Genomic DNA, 21,551 nt, shown 5'->3' on the forward strand with positions numbered 1-21,551 from the left:
TCACTCTGAAGGTGCCTCAAGATAAAATTTTCAATTAATTTATTATGTTTTTCAACTTTAAGAGCTGCAGCAAAGTCAGGGTTTGGAACGAGAGAATCAAGTGCACTTTCGGATTCAGTTTTAAACAGCGACAATTCAAACTTCTCGTCAAAGTCAAGTTCTTCAAGATATTTAAAAATTGCAGGACAAGAATGAGACTTAAACAAAGGAATAATGGAATTTTCTCGCCGATGTATTCTTGCAATCAGATTTGGGTTCTCATATACTGGAGGTGGATCTGGATCGGGATTTAATCTCGTATATCTTCTAGAAGCCAGTGTGGAATTGTTTTGAACAATCAAAAGGACACAACAATTTTCAGCCTATCAATTTGCTAGACTCAACCATCCAAGGTCTAGAACAAATAAGTGTACTGGGGTAAATTGCAAATGAAGTGCTACATTCACAAGCTCACCGGAGATCGACTGAAGCAGCGTTTATCTACTTTCGCTTATGCATAGCAAAAGCATTTCGAAGGCTACCTGGCATGACTTCAGACTCCGTCTAAGACTCATGAAACAAACACATCAACTAGCAAACAATAACAATTTCCCCAGTATGGTCGCCACTATGTTAGCGCTCAAATCTGCCTCAGGCTGAGGAAGGCAAAACTCGAGGCCACATCAAACCAAGCTCAGCCTCGTAGCTAGCCCTACAAGGACAGGAGAGGGCTCTCTCCGAGTCTATCTCGGCAAAAGGTCTTCAAAGGGGCTGAGATGACTCAAATTTAATATTGATTTTAGGCTAGTAAAGAGATAGGAAAGTTCGGTTTAGATTTTTGAGTTTTTTGTTGGAGAAATGGGAAAACCAATTTTGGGTGCGGGGATTGAGGTCAGGTCTTTGCAAAGATCGAGTTGGGGCGAGGTAGGCAATAGTCTTGATGCCTTTGATCAGGTATATGGATGGACCAGAACAACAAGGAGCTGAAGAGGGCAAAGGAGAACATGGATCCTCTCCAAACTGACGAAAACATGTAAAACTAAACAAATTTTAAAGGAAGAGCACTGTGAACAATGAATTCAACCTAATTTACTCATTCATTTAGTTTCAGAAGCATAAGAAGGAATGACATACATGTAAACATGAATAAACTTACAAAAAATGAGAAAAAAACACCATCAAGATCTGAAAGCCACAAGAATCCCAACAGATGCTGCAAAATCGCTGATCTTTCCTTAGCCAAAATGTGAAAAATATGTACAATAGTGTGCCAAAATCTTCCCAAGAGTCCAACATGTGCTACTGAATGAAAATTTACATATATAGATCAAGCTAACCTCATTCCCCTAACCTCTAGGGGTCGAGCTCCTCCTTCTAAGAGCAGTTTCAACAAATTATAAACATGGAGCAGGAATCTAGGTGATCAAAACAACCTGCCTCGAAAAAGAAGGAAACGGATTCATTACATTAATTGTTTGCTAATTTGTAAATGAATCATCTAGAAGAAGGTAGATAGGTGCCATATTACCTTACATACATCAAATTATATCATGTTGGGTCAAAAATTACATCAAGGAGTGAAACTGGTGAAAACTGGCCGAATTCCTGAGCTGGAAGGTGAAACTTTGGCCAAAAACCTCAATGCGCAGCGCCCTGATCTCTATGCGCAACGCACCTTTCAGAATGATTTTGAGGCACTTACCGGCATCCAAATTGCACTCAAGATAGCTCGTTGGAAAGCCCTGGACGTCTACTTTCCAACCCAAATGTAATTTCCCAATTTAGAGCTCATTTGACCCCTAAAAACTGCATTCTCCCAGAGGTACTTCCTGATGTTGCAAAAGGTGGCAACAAGGTGGTTTTCATGGTGTTTTTGTGCCTTTTGACCATCCAGAACTTGATGAAATACTTCGGCAATAGCTGAGCATACGTAACTTGCCATGAAAAACCCAAAAATATAAAGTTTTCCTCCAACAAGTGTCTCAAACAAAAGCGAGCGCACATGTGTGCTGCGCGTACAACCAAAAAACATGTTTTTTGGGGACCAAAATTTTCAAAATGACAAAATTTTCTCCGAATTCGCTCAAATTCGGAGTGAAGACCCTCCATTATATGTCATGCTCGGCCAGTGAGGCCTCGGCCAAAACACGAAGTGGATCTAGCCTCTTTCGCCATTTTAGTGCTTTGCTCAACCTCCTTTGCAAAATCTTCATTTTTGCTTTGCCAACATGCATGCGAGCCCAATAATGATTTTTCATATGACGAAGCATGTCTTTGTCTCTATTGGCCTTCGCCAACAACTCCTCCAGATGTCGATTGACTTTCTCAAGCAAAAATTTCCGCGCAACAGGTGTCAAATCACCAGGTCTTTTACGGGCCAACCTTCGGTCTTCACGGATTCGTTGCAGCTCTATAAGTGTATGCTCATCCTCTAACTGTTTATTGCGCTGCTCCAAGTATTTGATTTGACATTCTGCCTTCAGCAACTTCTCATTCAAGCTATCAATCTCGGTCTTTTGCTCTTGGATGATCTCTTTCAGTTTCGAGCTAGGAGGGCTCCTATCCACATCACCCAATGCATCATCAATATCATGACCACCTGAATGGCCCTCCTCATAAATTGGCCCCTTGCCTCTGTCCTGAACCTGTACCTGTACTGAAGAAGAAGGCGAGACCCCTTCCACACCATGTGGAGATAGTACTCGTCGTGTAGCTGCAAATAAGGCCCTGTGGCCTCGCTGATATGTCACACATGCTGGAGCGCTGACATGCTCGGTCTCAGGAATGTCAAACTGATGTGAAGGCCCTCCCTCATCATGAACTATCTCGGGAGGTGGCTGCGGCACTGTGAAAAAGTCACGAGAAATGAAATCCTCCCAAGTAATTCCCTGTTGTGCCAACTGATGAACCACTATGATCTTGATCAACGCATAATGATAAATACTCATGTGCTGCTGTGCTGGGGTCTTCCTCTGTACTAAAACAACCATCCTCTCTATGTTGCGAAACATGAAGTATGGAATGTTCATCAGACGTACCCTTGTAAAATGCATCAACAAACGAACATGGTATGCATACAGACGGGAGAATCTGCCCTCACAACTGAAATACCGAATGATGAGTTTCATCAAAGGTGCAAACTGATCATTCAGGTATTGGAAAGGAAAAACCCTGCTCAAGTGCCTCATATACCCAGGTTTGATGTATGGCTGATAGTAAGATTTCTCTAACTGCTGACGTTTATTCCATTGCTCTCCAACATTTGGTATCCTAGTGGCCTCTGCAATAGTCTATGGTGACAAGATGAAATCAACTCCGGCGAGGTTTAAATGGCCATCATGCAAATGTAGAATGAACAAACGAGCTAATTCACGATGATACTGAATTTGTGAAATTAGCTCACAATAGTGATAGCATGACTGACGACGAAAACAATCCATTGCAAGCGGGCAAGCCTACAATTGAACCAAAGAAATAGGCTCTTCCCTGAGAGGCTTACCACCTTTGCCTCCTCTGCGAGACCTTCGTGGCACATTACCTTCTGTTGTTGAATCACTGTCATACTGCTGCTCATACTCTGACTCCGTGTCTGACATGGCTTTGGTGTCAAGATGTCTATTTGCAAGCTTGGAGTGAGTTTGGTTAAGTTCTGGGTGCATATACAAGTTTTTCTGGTGCTGAGATTTCAATCCGCAGCGCGCAACCCCAATGCGCAGCGCACCCTTCTATGCGCAGCGCCTTTGTAATTTTACACTGGCCCAAACTGCCCAACGCGCAGCGCACTACCCAATGCGCAGCGCACACTTCCTATGCACAGCGCACACCTGTAACACTGTCCACGGGTTTGCAAACACAATTTTCGCCCTCCAACACTTGAACATGATCTTGCCTTGGTAATTTGTGAACAAATAGACTTGTTTTCCCCTTTATGTACAAACAAAATATCTGATTTGATTTAAATTGATTCAAAAACCCACTTTGTAATGTTTGGCACTTTTTCACTTTTGGTCTTTTAATACAACACTGTTTTTTTATTTTCCCATGCTTTTCTGAGGTTTGGACTGATCATTTTTTGTTGATTTTTGCAGGGATCTGGCATTTTGGCTTTGGAGAAGATCAGAGGCTTGCTCTGAAACCCTTTGAGATAAAACAATTACAATTATTTACAATAACAAATTTTAGTTCCAAAACAGAGTTTTGGACCTAAAATGTTTTTAAATGCTTTTTGAGGAAACATATTAAGTGAAAATCTTACGAAACCAACCTCATGGCCTGCAGGCTTTTATTATGTGTATGCACGAGACTCAAAACCCTAGACTCTAGGACTAAAGACCCTTTTTTAACAAAACTAAGCATGTATGACGATGAATGAAATGACCATGTACTTTGATGATTTTTTAAGAAATTTTTGACTAACCCTGCAGGGACAAGCATGAGGGAACACAAGACAACCAGACCCCCTCGTCAGTCAATGGCATGCCCCTAACGAAATGCAACGAAGTGGAACGAGTGAGACACCTAAAATGATATGCAAAAGCGAAAATATCTCTGACGGAGGGCTGTAAGGACCGACTCTAACAGATTGAATTCTCCAAGACTTTGTAACATTGGAACTATAGCACTGCAAAATGATTTAAAATAGAGATAAATTGTCATTTACAAGCCTAGTGAAATTGAGATCATAGTCTTTAGACATTTATTCCAACTCAAAACGAAGTGAACTGACATTAACCCTTTTTAATTGAGTACTAAAATACTTTCTTGACTATTTATAATTAGTAGTGATAAAATCACATCTATGATATCCTTCAGCAAATAACAATGCATGTTTGGGTATTGCCAAATCTTTAGGAGGATTCATATTCATATACCTTCCTATGTTTACCTTGAACCCTGAAGAAACACTAACATCATTTTCAGAATTTTGGACATGATTTATCTTGAGCCTTTGAGTTTGTTTCAATCTAAGTGAAGTGGTGGTGACAAATCATACATAGCTTCTAAAATGTTATTCTCTTCAACACAAACAAAAACATCATCACACAAATCCACTACATACCATATGAAATTGCAAGAACCCTGCTTTCCTAGATGCATCTTTGAGAAACCTGCTTTCCTAGATGCATCATGGACATTAGTGTGAGAAAAAAATTAAAGAAAGTAAGAGGAGAAAAAATAATTCTAGGAACAAACATGCATAATTAGCCTAACAATCTTGAGACATTTACCAAACTGTGAGAATTAGGGGAGCAATATGATCCGTGGCAAGAGTTATGATTTGTCATCAACCATTTGTTCAATGAGGTCGAATGCACTTGTTATACGTAGAGAATTCATTATGCTTTAATAATTATATTTTTATTTTAATGTGATCTAGTTGGAAAAGTTAAATGCAAACGTATATGGTTCAATGATATTTAATTTTTGGAAAATTCTATTGTGGTAAACATTTCTTCTTCCTCCATTTCACTTAATAGCTTAGAAACATCCATTCTAAGTATCGACAATCTGTAGAGAACAATAAATGAGAAGAACCTTTAGAAATTTATCAAAGAAAATATAAAATCATTGTTATTATATTACATACAACCAGGAAAATGACTCTACTCAAACATATAAACTAAATATATAACCAGGCAAAAACGATCTATCACCATAACCAAGAAAATACAAGGAATAAATTTATTGAGAAATCACTCATATAAGTAGGTAGAAATGATTCACTTCAAACATGAAAATATTTATATAGATTATAAAATCACTGATAAGGGAATTTATAATACGGTTGATTCAATTTTTAAATAAAAATATATGTTTAAATTTATAAAATTGGCCATTTTTCATTTTTTATTGACTAGGTACAATGAAGTGATAATTAGAAAGTACACAGGGTTTCAACTCAACCATAACTATATAATTTGGAGACATAGTAATCATAACAAGTGACTCTTATCATCAAAATAGTTGTACGACTCTCATTAACCACCTCACACATCAACTGAAAATTTTTGGGTTTTTGTTGATCACTTAATATAAAATTTGTTTATGTGGCTTCAAGATTGGGATTGTTAAAGTATTGACCACATGAAAACTGTTGGCTTGTGGGGGCCTAACCCAGGTTCAGAGTTAATTAGCCAAACAAATCCCCACACTACTGGCCCTTTTGGCAACAACCCACAAAGCGTGGACTGAGGTCTCACCCGAAGCAGTATGGGGGTGTTATAGACATTTTTGTGCCTAACAGCATGGAGCATGAAATGTCAATAATCTGAGGGATCCAAAGTCCCTAAACATGTTGTTCTTACCCTTAGAGGAACAAGGTCTGCAAACCACAGCACTGAGAATCAGTTCTCCACCCAAAAACACTCAAAAACAGGCTATTTCTGGATCATGTCAGCTGCTCCACTGAGCATCTGCGCTGAATGTCAACTGCTCCTCCTTGTACCTGCGCTGAAGGTCAAAACTAATGAAGGCTACCTGCGCTGGGCGAGATTGGCCAAGTGGCACAGTCATTCTGCAAGGTGTCAACTGCCCAGGAAGCTTCCAAACTGACACTTGGTTCAAGGAATTCGCCCTATGATGAGTAAGAGGGTCTTGATCTCCAAGTGGAAGCAAGATTCTCCAAGTGGACTCAAGAACTGAAGATTAACTAAAGTGGGAGAGGACACTAGTCAGCTTTATGCCAGCCTCAAGCTGACTCATCCTTTCTCCAAATCTCCTATATATAGAGCTCTCTCATGAGGTCTAGGGAGGCTGGAATTTTGTGCAAGTAAGGAAGTGCTGTTGGTTTGTGTATAGAGCTATTGGGTGTTTTGCTTGAAGGAGGTGAAGAGGAGATTTCTTTCAGCTGGGAGGTGTTGCTGGATTGGGCCCATTGTGGTTGTAACTCTCTCAGAACTTTACTTCTATTATCAATAAAGTATTTGAGGTTCTTCTATATGCATGTGTCTTTATGATGAATGGATGCTTGTATATTTGATTTATGCTAATCCTATAATCGATTATGGATGTATGCTTCTTGTAGTTTCCTTTTCTTGTGCTTTTACAGGATCTGTGTGTAGCTGGGCTGGTGAAAGGGCAAGGAGCTAGGAGCAAGCAGCAAGGAGTGAAGACTGGATCGACTATTAGCGCAAGATAATGGTTAGTAGATCATCCTTTTCTTCCCTCTCTCATCTCATAAAGAAGAAACTTTGAATAGCTTTGAATTCAGTTGTTGCTGGAGTACTATCACCTTCAGAGTGGGATAGAGGCATTCTGCATTAGATACTTTTCCCAACAACAGGGGGGATGTTGGAACCAAGTTTCCACACCCTTGAGATGTCTAAGGGGTCGATTTAGTCCAACTGTGAATGGGGTCGTGTATGTCACTTCGCGCACTACCATGACCTGTGAGGCCTTCGCGATCTATTATAATCACCTTCGGGCAGCCCTAACTAGGGGCTGAGGTGCTTTCGTGCTGCTAAGGTTGCGTTCTGCACTATTTCCCCAAGTTACACCACAAATCTTACTTATCTTCTTATAACTGTTAGTTAACTTCACGTAAAAAAATACTTTATCTTATATTCACTTAATCAATGCAATCATATATGTTCGCACATCATATAAAAAACAAAAATGTAATTTATACCCAATACATTCAATGCAGAAAATAGTAAATAAATACACAAGAATGGTATAAAACTTCTCTTTATTAATGCTTCAATCAGTTACAGACTCAACCTGCCCTGCGCACTCAGCTGCAGGGGTCTACACACTCAACTGCGGACTACTAGGCCTCTGCGTACTCAGCTACAAAGCCTTCTTCTGATCTACAACCCAAGACTCGACTCTACCCTTAGATAAGACTCAATTCTTCATCCTTCATTCATGACTTCCTTCCGTCTGATTTACAACTTAGAGCCTCACTCTATTTATACAATCCCATGGTCCGCGAACCATGGGTAGATCTCTAAAGCTGACATTACATTACCAAAATGAGGGTGGACAACCCTATGACTCATTTACAAGCTCGTGCTCCGCGCCCACAAAACGCAGAGTCTTTACATCAGATTTAGTCAAAATCTAGGCTTTAAGCCCCAAAACTTCCCTTGGGGGATCCCGCACCCAACAAAAACTACTATTCAATGAAGCCTTTTTGGTTTTCTTTTATTATTTAACATTATATTTCTTTATTTTCCTACAATTTTCTTTTGTACTACCATGCCCTCTTAGAGGGAAGTTTAGTGGGATTAACCAAAACAAAAAATATATGAATATAAGAAAAACTAGGAACTTTAACCCAAAAACCCAAAGTCCTTGAATATATTTAAGTGATATAAGCCATAATTTTTTTTCCAAGGAAAAAAATCGGTAACCTTTTATTAAAAAAATGAAAAGTTACACAAGCAGATGCACTGAAGCATTTCCATAAGCTGCCCATTGGGCTCGAGTGCTTTCGCACCCCAAGCAACGTTACAAAAGTAACGTGCATTTAGAAGAAAGAAAGAGGAAAAGAGAGAATAAAGGAGGAGGCAGAAAAACTGAATTCCGGAAGTAAATACCTCATACTTCAAGTTTTTCTCCCCTTTTTCTTTTCGACCTTACGCCACTCTCCTTGAGTGGGCTCGATCGAGGCTATGACTAGCTGTGTTTCTGCTTTCTGTGAGGCTGTTTCCTTGTCTGAGTCTGAAGTATCTGAGTGGTGATGCCGTTTGGTTCCTCCCATACTCAGATCCTCGCTTGCCTTCTCTGCCTGATTTGAGTAGAGCTGTGTAGCCTTGTTATCTGATGTGGTTTCCTTCTGAGTCTCCATTCCTTGGGATACCTCAGCATTCTCTGCAGGGATCTCTTCCTCTTCTGCTTCTGATTCTTCGTCCTCTGAGTTAGGGGGGGGGAATTTCCATCCTTTCCTTTGCTTCCCTTTCTGCTTCTTTTTGTTGTTTGCTTTCTTGGCTTCTGGACATGTGCTTTGCAAGTGTCCTGTCATCCTGCAGAGCCTGCATCTGAAAGCAGTATTTTCATAGTCTAATGCTTGCAGCCAGTTTTGTTGTTTGTAGATCAGCCTTATGTTGTCCGGCAGCCCTTTACTTAGATCTACTTCCACACAAATGCGTGCAAAAGTGTAGACCCTTTCATCAATCCTTTCCAGATCTGTTTTGATATATTTCCCTATGTTGTTCCCAATTCCTTCCAAGACTCGTTCACTCCAAAAGTGAAGGGGAAGGTTATATAGGCGGACCCAGACCGGCACTTTAGATACAGTCATTTTGTTTGGATCGAAATCTGGAAACCATGGGGTCATAAACAGCCCCGATGTTCCCCAAAACCAAGGCCCAACACTGATGATTGTATCTCTGACTTCCTTGGATGCAAATCTAACTATGAAAAAACCTTTGGAGCATAAATGTATGTCACATTCCATGGTCCAAGAGGTGAAGATCCAGTGAAATAGATCCATTGGTTTTGGCCAAAAACTGTTAAAGTGACATATTAGGGCCTGCGTTTCATAGGACTTAACGAAATCGTCAAGCCCTGTAGAATCAAAGTTGAGGGCCGGAGTTTGCCCTAGCTGATCTACTATGTATGGCCTAGGTGTATATCCGCTTGGATCTGGAGAGGATCTTGAATCTTTGTTACCCTGTAAAATGTTTTTGTAGGAGGAGCCTCCCTTGGGTTGTTGCTGAGGTGCTGTCTTTTTCCCCTTATCTCCTCCTAAGGAGCTTGGCTGTCCCTGAGGCAGAGCCCCTCCTCTCAGCCTAAGGTTTAAAACAATGGTTGTTTCTGGACTGATCTCATAGCTTTTCAGGGTTCTACTATCCTGGAGGGACCACCTACCACTGACCAAATGTTGGATCTGAACAGGGTATCCCGTTAATGCCCAAATTTGTTGTTTCAGCTGCATGATGGTGCTTTCTGCATGTACCCACACTAAACAGGATTTCCCCTCAGGGGTTTTAATAAAAATCTGAAAGCGAATTGTTGTTACCTGTAGCCTGGGTTTTGTCTCAGTTCCTGATCCGCCTAAACCGGGGTCGCGGCTGATTTTCGTGTGCTCTGGCTGTAAACAATCTTCCAGATCTGACCTCGTATTGGGTCGATCTTCCATTTGCATGTCTAGTTCTTCAAACCCTCTGCTCGATCTATGCTCATTGCCACCTGTCTGCTGCCTGGGTTCTGGCTGTTCTCGAATAGTGGCCAGATCGGCTAGATCCAGGCCGGATCTGCAAATTTTAGGCCATTCCGTTGTGAGAGGGAGCAGATCTGCTTCATGCAATCCCCCATCTTTGATTTCGATTCTCTGAAGCCTGAAAATTTCCTCGTAAAACCGCGCAAGGTGAGGTACATCCGTTGTTAACCTCGCCGCATGATCCAGATGGATTCCCTCGTGAGAGTGGTTGTAATTGACGTAAACATAACCGAGGGAGTTCCTGCTGTTCTGATCTCTGCAGACGCGAATGGGAAAAACGGGGGCAATCTGCTTGAGGATGTCGTAGAGCTGCCCTTCGGTGACGGTCGGATCCAGATCTCCCACATACAGAGAAGCGTTCACTGCATCCACCGCTGCCTGCTGCTGTTGCTGTTGAACGGGATTCGTCCTCTGCGCCATGTCTTCCACCGATATAAGCCATAATTAATAAGACATAAGTGATTTATAAGTGATATTTAAGTGGTAGGATCACTAGCATGAATTGACACAATTGGATATTTAAGTGATAAGCCATAATAACTCTTAGATTCACATTGTTTCCTTATTCACTTATCATATCCATGAATAACATCCAATATGTAGAAATATTGGTTGATGATCTAATCCATGGAAGCAAGCCAACGATCTTATGCATATGAAAATTGGATTTTTTTAATCTTAATATTGAAGATAAATATATGATTTATGGATGTCAGTGTACTTAGTTGCATGATCGACAATAAAACCTTATTATAAAAAGTATTGAATGACTTATATATAGAAGATGAAAGTCCTTACAAATTAGTTGTTTATTGATTTGAATGTGGGTATAAACTTTTTAAATGTGGAAATTTTGAAACAAAATCATACATGGCATTATGGAAAATACCCATTGATAGTTTAACCTTCGGTATAGTCGAAACTTGATAAACATGACAATATATCTAATTTCAAGGATTTATATTCTCATGATAAGTATAAGCTTCATTGAATAGTGAGGGAATCTCTTTAGGAATGGAAGTACTAATAACGATTTTTGTCTTAGGGGTATGGAGAGTCAAGGTAGTAACTATTAGAGGATTAGAGGCCATGGCTCAGGTTGAAAATCACATTATTTTTTTATGATGAAAAATATTTTTCTCATTGTCGAAAATCAATGTAGTGTAACATGTGTTTTAAAGGTATTCTTGTGCAAACTAATTTGTTATTATGTGCATTGAGTTAATATTTTTATTTGGGAATCATTCTTAGGTATTAATTAAAATTGGACTTTTATTTCTCCATTTATAATCAATCTGATTTTGACTCTAGTCATTTTATTATATTTATTTTATCATACCTACTATATGTAGGTTACATCATGCTACTCCAAATTATCATAAATCATAAGATTTGTTTCTTACTAATTTCAACTCTTATTGATTTCAACTCTATCATCAATCTACTTCAATTAAATATTATATATTCACCTCTTTTATTATGATATATTCACCTCTTTTCCCCTTCAGATATTCTATAGATAAGGGATAAGTGATATATTCACCTCTTTTCCCCTATTTTATTATATTTATTTAAATGATAATCCATAAGTGATAAGAGATATTTAAGTGGTAGGATCACTAACATGAATTGAAACTATTGGATATTTAAGTGATAAGCCATAATAACTCTCCAATTCACATTGTTGCCTTATTCACTTGTCCTATCTATGAATAACATCCAATATGTAGAAATATTGGTTGATGATCTAGTCTATGGATTTAGGCAAGCAAGACAATGTTCTTATGCATATGAAAATTGTAATGTTTTTTTATCTTAATATTGAAGATAAATATAGGATTTATGGATGTTAGTGTACTTAGTGGCATGATAAAAAATAAACCCTTATTGCCTCATAGAAAAGTATTAAATGACTTATATAGAAGAAGAAAGCCCTTATAAATTTGTTGTTTATTGATTTGAATGTGGATATAAACTTTTTAAATGTGATGATTTTTGCAACAAAATCATACATGGCATGGTGGAAAATATCCATTGATAGGTTAACCTTCAGCGTAGTTAAAAATTGATAAACATGAGAATATATATCTAATTTCAAGGATTGGTATTATCATGATAAGTATAAGCTTGGGTTGAAAATAAGATTAATTTTTTATTATGAATAATATTTTTCTCATCATCAAAAATCAATGTAGTGTAGCATGTGTTTGAAGTTTATTCTTGTGCATTCCAACATGAGACCATTTGTTATGGTGTTTTCCCAATTGCATATATTTGTAAATTGCCATTATTATTCCACTGGGGTGGTTCATCACAATATATCGTGTAATAATCCATCATTCCATCACAATATATATTTATTTTTCATCATTTTCCCATAATCTAAGGCATTTGCAAAAAAGAAATATATTATTCATTTTATTGAATTTTTTTTTACAGAGATCAGAAAACCCATTAAATGTGGTTGAAAAATGGACTTTATGCATAGAAGTTTCTTGTTATCCCAATCCAAGACAAGTCGTGATTACTTATATGTTATACAATATTGCAGCGACCAAATCCCTCCAAAGGAAAGGGAATGTACCTGGAAGGAAAACAAATAATGAAGCATATTATATTTCATTGATAGAAGGCTTAGGAACATCTAGGGAGTATGGATCCAACGTAATTGTAGTCTTCACCATTTTTGAACTTGTGTGCAACCAGATGAAAGGCATGTACCAAGTCAAAAAGGAGAATTTAAAACAACTCCATGGAAAAGAAAAAAAATATTGTTAATCAATTTCAATCATTTATCATAAGTCATTGTGCAAATGTTAACATGATTTCTAGTGATCTATTGTATGGGGCATGTTATCACTAAAAAAATTTCAACAAAATTTTGGGCAACTTGTATGGTTTCAAAGTTGTAAGTCAGTCCTGGTCAAAGTCATTTTTATTGTTTTGTTTAAGGAGTCTAAAACATAGGATAGGGTCTTGTTCCCTTTGTTAAATATGGTCAACAATCTTGTTTTACCCACCATTGGTCCCACATTTATTCAAAGTGTCATGTGTTAAGGCTGTTTTAAAAATTACATGCACTACAAAATCAACTAGAAGTTTTCGTAGCACTATGTGTGCTACGAAAACACCTAGATAGTTTCGTAACTAGGAGATTTCGTAGCGCAAAACACAGAATTTACACTGGTTGCGCTACGAAATCAGGAATTTGTGCCAGATCTTGTCTAACTGTCTTTGCCATCAAAATTCATTAATTTTTCATCACCATGTGTCAGTCCTTGAACCATGCCTATCACATGCAGCCATTCATTCTCATTATTAGATTCATTAGATGTCTTGTACGCATTCTTTCAAATTTCCAAAAGTAAGGTGAGGTGAGTTAGTCTTGGTTTTTCCCGTGTTTCTTTCATGCATAAGAAGACAATTGGCAAGCTTGAAGATGACACTCATCAGAACTTTTTGAAAGCTCAAGCGAGGCAGCTCTTAGTTTCAAATTCAAGTGAGGCAGTGTTCAAACCAATACAGTGCAAGTTTATCTTCAAGTTTCCTTGCAGGGATTTCATAGACATGTCTGAAGAAAGGAAAAATCACAGATCAGGCCAGTGTCTTAGACTTGAGCCTGAAGGCTTTGATGTTCTCATGAGGAATAGAGAGGTTGAAGAAGCACTCAAACAGTCACAGAAGAAGAAGGTTTAGATCAAGGAAGTGGTACAAGAGAAGTCTATTGATAAAACAGTCAAAAGAAGAGTAACTAGAAGTCAATTAGCTAAGGAAAAGGGGAAGACAATGATTGTTGATGAAAGGCCAGCTTCAAAGGGAAGTTTGAACGATCTCCTCAACACCATCTACATAGAAGATACTCCTCTGGTCGAAGTAGAGCTACTTGAAGCCAACAAGAACAAAACCAAAGGAGTTAAATCTTCCAAAAAGCTTCAATTTGATGACCAAGTCTCAAAGTTTGTTTTCAAAGCCAAGAAGGCCTGTGACTAGGAATTTAAGAAGATTACAAGAGGTAGAGCCAGAGGTAATAGAGATAGATTGAGGACCTGCAAATTCATTTGAGTAAACTAGGAGGACAATCTCAACATAAAAGAACCGGGCTGTAAGTGATTGGAGCCTTAAAACAATTTTGGTTAGAACATTACCTTTTCGAAGTTGTTTATGGATGAATTATGTCAAAGATATGTGGCCTATTGGCATAAGATGAAGCTGTGAATAAATCACAAGAAGAATATTTTTTTTGAAAAAACTGTGTTTTTTTATTCACACAGCAGTTTCGTAGCACGCTACGAAACTGCTGTAGCTGCATATTATGATTTGATGGACCAATTTTGAGAGACAAAAAGTAAATATTTTTGAAGAAGGGTTTCTGAAAGGGATTATTTACAAGTTTTAAACATCCAGCAAGGGAAAAACAAGTAGCAGAAGGTCGAAGACAAGAATAAGAATGAAACTCTAAAAAGGAGGAACTTTGTCTCCTAGTTTTTACCAGTCAACTTCTAGAAGAGTTTTTGAGCAGTTGAAAACTCCTCTCTGAAAAGTGAAAGAGGTTTTCATTCCTAAGATAATGAGGTACAAAAACCTCTTCTACTTTTTTCAAATCCATTATGATCTGGGAGAAATGAAGGACCAAACTTGTGCTACGAAACTGCTGTAGGTGCAGTTTTTCACAAGCATATTTCTCTATTCTACACCTGTTTTTCAAAGACACATTCTAGGCGGTAGAAAAGGTGTTTCAAAAACCCAAGAGATTTTTTTGTTCAGCACGGATTGGTTCAAAAAAGCCTCCTTCAATTTTTCCAAATATAGTTTTTATGAAAAGTTATGAGCTCTGTCCCAAGACCTATTTTTCAGCCAGAACAGAGCAAGGGACAGTCTCCTAGTTTCTAGGAACAGCAAAAAGATGAGTCATCAAGGGCCAGCTGGAAGGTTATGAGCACCATAAAATTCGACTTCATGGAGTTATAGGTGTCAAAGAATGCTTTAAATGTTTAGATAAGGTTGTTGTAATCATAATAAGGAGTTACACTCCTAGTTGTATTAGGTCTCTAGGACTCCTAGTTAGCTGTCTTTTGTATTAAATAGTTAGTTTTAAGTGTCAATAGGTGTCAAATTAGGAGGAATTCGAATTCCCCTCATGCTGGAGGAAGGAATCTACATGAAATCTATATATGGGAGAAGAACTAATGTATTAAGGGTTGAAGATTTTTCAGAGAAACTCTCTTATTGTGCTTTGGTGTAATACTTTGTTTCTAGTAATACAGTGCTTGGCTTTGCTTCTCAGGAATCAGAAGGGATTCAATGTTCAGAATGTCTTGTGTTGTTCTTCTCTCTTTATCTACAGTGGTATGAATGTGTGATTACTTATAAATCACTGATAGTGCTCTAACTTCCTTTACACATTTATAAACTGTGTGGTCCTATGCATTTCTGATATATTCTCCATATATTGAATTCTTATGCCCTGACTTATATGTAAAGATAACATTATTGTACTGAAGCATATTTGACTCCATAAGCCCAATGGATACTTTCTAGTTGTCTTTCAACCTCTTACACTTGCTCATTTGTTTCATAGAGTTAGCCATCTAATCCATTATCAATATCATTAATCCTTTTGAGAGAGCCCTCTCAGGTTGAGGAGGCTAAGCCTCAGCCTAAAGTAGGTTTGAAATAGTTACTTAATGTCTACCTGATCACAGCAGCCTATCAGGGTTTGATTTTGAGATAACAGGGCAATACCAATTCAAGATTTGTGTGTGAAAGATGAATTAGTTTCAAGAAGCTCTCCATCAAAATTTATTGATGGACATTGTAAGATATATCTTATATGTGTGTGTTTTTTAGTTATAAATTTGGTGCGTTTAATGACCATGTGTTTCTTTCAATACTATACTAAGTGTGCCCCCACTATGTAAGCACACCATGGTGAACCAGACATGTTTAAGAAATTTTTTTATTTAATTCTCAAAATGTGCATTCAAAATTTGTGTTTTTAGTCACGAGTATATTTGAAATGAAGAATTTACACCAAATAATTTTGAAGAAACCCTTAGATAGTTACATTATTTAGAAGTCTTATTAATTTTATGAATTCTTGAATCGTCACATAGTAGTCACCACCTAATTTTCTGAGGCGTAAATGGGATAGAGCATCAACTGAGCCTCATGCATTGACTAGAGGGTGACTTTCTATGCATGCCAACAAGATTGGTCCTGGATAGAGGAGAGTATCAAATGAATTAGGAGAGGTCCATCATTCATTACATCATCATCATGGTATATATATGTTTATGTACATGTTTTTAAATGATATTCATAGAATCATTTGTACATACATATTGAATTGTTTTTTTCAATTTACATTTATTAATTTATAATAAATTCTAACCTTTTTATGATCATCTCTCACTAGGTCAAAGAGAGTATCATATCAATCAATGGAGGGTAATCATTCACATCATCATGGTATGGTATATATATGTTTATGTGCATTTACTTAAATGATAAATAGGTAGAATCATATGTAAATACATATATTGAATAGATTTTGTCAAATTAACTTAAATAATTTTTAATTTCTACTTTTTTAAAAGCATCTCTCACTAGGTCATCACATGAGGGTGCTCAACATTCTCGTGTTGGTCAAAAAACTCAATCAACTCATGTACTTCGGCATGATGGTTCTAAACCATATCTGACTGGTCATGAATCTCAGTTAGATCATCATGATCCTCATTTTGGTAAATTATATAATTTAATTTTTTTATGTTAAAACAAATTTGTACATGTAAATGAATTGTATGTACATATATGTATACATGTCTGTCTTGCATGTGCATAAATACATTGACATGTTTTAATATATATGTAATTATATTGAAGCAGGGGGTGAAAATGTTGAATGAAGTTGACATAGGTGAAGCAAGGGGATTCAATAATAATACCATACGCCAACTACCACCTATCCGTCTGATATTCCTGATGATCTTCCTTGGGAAAAAAACATCCAACAATGTATGTCATAGAGGTGCATAGCTCATTATTCAAAATTGAAGAAAGATCTTGGGAGTTTGGAGCTCCCTGCATAGAATCAATAAAGACTAGAAATAGTTGTGCACTCTCAAAGTTAATTTCTTGATATTTACAAGAACTTTGGGATGACAACTGATGGCTTTATAGATATGATGAGGCGTAGAAATAAAACAATGATTGGTCCCAATAAATGGGTCGAGGTAAGTAGGAGAGTTACAAAAGCACATGCTAAATCTTTGTTTAATTTCAAAGAAGGTCTGAAAAGAAAGATGCTCAAGGTGTAATATTTCAAGCACCCTGAAATATCCCACCATTTGTATGATAGATTCCTTGCAGCATATGGCATGCTGCCATGGAATGACAAGGTTCCACATTATTTTGCAAAATTATTTTATGCAAATTTTATTTTGGGTATGAAAACTGATGATATTGACCTTCCATTTGAATTATATGGTATTGATAGAGGTCGGACATATGAATGTAAGGCTGCAATAAGGGATACTGAATTTCCTCATCCCCTGCCACCTTTGGTACCTCAACCTCCACATTTTTTTACTTTGCAGTCAGGGATGGATGCCATTGATCAAATTGGTCGAGAAACAAGGAATGTCATTATAGACAACATACAGATTGCATTGACTAGAATTGATGTCGATCTAAATCAACAAATAGCATGAGCTGATGCACGTGCTAATTTTGTATATAAGTAAGTTGTGGAGATAGATAATATGAATATTGGAGAGGTTAAATCGTATGCAAAGGCGTGTCATGATGGTTGGCAAGACCTAATTGGTCACGAGGAATAGAGCATGGGATCGGTATGCGTTAATGTTTAGGGTGGATATTTTAATGTAATGTAATGTATGAGTTAATGTTGATTCACATACATTTTGTAAAAAAAATCAGATATAATGTAAAGTGAATGTATTATATGTTCACCATTTGCAATTAATTCGTTTGTTGAATGAAAATTTTGATAATATCACGGTGCCCGATTCAAGTTCAAATAAAAATATGTTGAGAGATGTTAGTTTTTTTTTAAGAGTTCATGTTGATACTATTAAATTACTTTTATTATATCGGTATTGTGAAGACATATTTGTAAAAGAAATAATTACATATATAATTAAATGTTGACATATTTTTCCATCTGGCATTTTTATAGAGCGCCACTATCTTCCTCCCTATTAAGAGATGTGTCAAAAATCCACTTGTCACAAGTATTGAATATTTCACTTTTGTTTTGTTATAAATTGAAGCAAGATTAAAATGAGATCTCTATTTTACAGTACTAAAATTTTCAAAGTTTATGTTTATGGAGACCATTTCCCCTCTCCAGGGACATTAGCAATGGAGTCAGCTATGGGGATAGGATCAACTGGACAATCTAAAAATTGTGTTACAATTTTTTTAATATTGTGAGTTTATGTGTTTTTCATGTACAATTTACTTTTTAATATATACATGTACATGTATTGTACAATGAATCCATGAGGGCACAACTCAGGGGGAACACCACAAGGTATTGCATGGAATTTGAAACTTTAGTCAGTTACAAGGATTGGATCTTCTAAACAAATTGAAAAGTTGTTACTTGATTTTTTTAAAATTGCAAGTTTATGGATTTTCATGTGCAATTTAAATTTTTTAATATATACATGTACATGGATTGTACATGGAATCCATGAGGGTGCAATGCATGGTGAACACCATGAGGTATTGTGTGGAACTTAAACTTGAGTCAGCTATGAGGATTGGATCATCTACACAATTTTAAAAAGTTGTGACTATTTTTTTTAATATTACAAATTCATGAATTTTCATGTGCAATTTTAAATTTTTAATATACACGTGTACATGTGTTGTACATGACTTCCATGAGGGTGCAATGCAGGGGGAACACCATGGGGTATTGCATGGAATTTGAAACCTTTTATAATTTTGTTTTGATGATAAAATTCTCATTTAATTTTAAAACATTAAAATTTAATTTTAAAGTACACAATCTTATGTATATATGCATATTACACATTTTGTGCAGGGAACCCATGATTATGATGATAGCGAGAGAATGTTGATAAATCATATATTTCAATGAGATTCTCTTTGATGAAAATTTTTATTTGACATTCTTTTTATTATGTTTACTTTTATCATGATATAAATTATGGACATATTTTAAATAGAACTCTTTATTATGAATTGATCTTTAATATGCTAATTTTTGAATTTATACATTTTGCATGATGATTCTTATAATGTTAGTAGAAGATAATGTGGAATTGGCTTCAAATTCTTAAGTTTTGTGAAGTTGTTTTGTCAAGTTTAATGAATAGTAAAATTTTAAATTACAAAACATGGTACAATTTTCATTCATGAATCTTATCATGGTGTATATGTCTAAAATAATCATAACTTAAAATTCATTATAAAACGTGGTACATTTTACATGATGCATGGTTTTATGCTTAAAGGTTTTATATTTGAGTTCATGAATATGAAGTAATGAAAGTAAATTTGCATTTACTTGGTCCATTTTGTAGGAATTTACAGGGTAAGTTCCACAGAAAGAATACCAAAAGGACACCGCTCACAACCAGATCTCAAATCAATACACCAGTATTTTTGACGTGGTTAAAACCCTCAGAGTGCAAGGAGGGAAACAGTCCATGGCCTGTCCCAACGTGGGTACTACAGGCAATTTATTAATCAAAGAATGAAAATTTACATAAGCTTCTCTCATGCACGGATTACCCGAACAATGACCCTCCATGCGCTTTAAATAGAACTCATGGACCAATCGGGTGTCAAGCCATGGATCAAGTGTCGGTAATACCGAGGTGAGAGTGAACCGTCGGATCACTACATATCGTGACCGTCGGATTGTAAGTTACAAAATGTACAACGGTAAAGAAACACACTTTACCTAACTCTAACCTAACTCTATACTAGACCAAGTTGAACTTAACTATATCCTATGTGTCGGAATATCCTAACATCCCCCTTAAGAACAACTTGGGATAGGATTGAAGGATTTACAAATATGACACAATAGGAGAAGGAAGGAGGCACTAGAGCCTATCCCCCCTTAGTGACAACTTCCTGAACTCCAAGCATATATCGAAGTTTAGTGAACTTCGCCTCTGTGAGAGCCTTTGTGAAGATGTCTACAACCTGATCATCTGTTGGACAATATTGCACTTCAAGAACATGGTCATGAATGAGCTTTCTGATGAAGTGCATGTGTAGTTCAATGTGTTTGCTGCGCTGATGCTGGACTGGATCTTTGCATAGCTGAATGGCACTTTGATTATCACACCAAAGTGTGGTTGGATGCTGCTGCTCAAAGCCAAACTCTGATAGGATCTGACGAAGCCACAAGGCTTCATTACTAGCTTCCACGGCACCACGATACTCTGCTTCTGCTGACGAAAGAGAAATGGCAGCCTGTTTCTTACAAGCCCATGTAATAGGTCCTGAACCAAGAGTGAAGACATAACCGGCAGTAGACTTCCGATCATCATGGTCACCAGCCCAATCAGAATCAGTGAAACCAACTAACAGAGGAGCTGCTTTGGCACTGTAATGAATCCCAAACTGTATTGTACCTCGAACATAACGAAGTATTCTTTTAGCTGCTTTCCAATGACTTTCACGGGGGTTTTGCATAAAACGAGCAACAAGGCCAACAGCAAAGGAAAGATCAGGACGAGTATGGGTTAAATACAAGAGTTTTCCGACAAGTTGACAGTATAAGGTAGCATCAACTTCAGGAGAAGTACAAGAGACTGAAAGTTTGACTCCAGACTGAAAGGGAGAAGGGGCTGGCTTACAGTCTTCCATGTGAAAATGACGAAGAATATCACAAGCATACTTGGACTGGGAAAGGAAAATACCCTCCTGGGATTGCAAGACTTAAAGACCGAGAAAAGAGTGTAAGTGTCCTAAGTCTGTCATTTCAAATTTCTTTTTAAGGCTGGACTTCACATGGTTTATAAGGTTGGGATCACTACCAGTAAGAATAAGATCATCAACATAAAGAACAAGGATGATAAGAGAGTTGCCCACTTTCTTGGTGTAGACAGTATTGTCAGAATGACACCTAGAAAAGCCAGATTCTAAAAGAAAGCTATCCATTTTGGCATACCAAGCCCGAGGAGCTTGCTTGAGGCCATAAAGGGATTTCTTAAGTCGACAAACAAGGCTGGAGTCTGTTTGTATGAAGCCAATGGTGTTACACTAAAAAATGTCACCTTGACTACTTACAGTTAGTATGGCTCAAATCAACAGTCATGCTACCCTCTTAGGCAAGTCTCATGCCTCTGTTATCCATCTCAAACTCAAAGAAGAGAGAAAGTCTTGTAAAAACTAT

This window comes from Pinus tabuliformis, chromosome 2_1, assembly GCF_031772625.1.
Source record: "Pinus tabuliformis cultivar Carrire ecotype Pingquan chromosome 2_1, CPIR1, whole genome shotgun sequence".
NCBI classification, from domain to species: Eukaryota; Viridiplantae; Streptophyta; class Pinopsida; order Pinales; family Pinaceae; genus Pinus; species Pinus tabuliformis.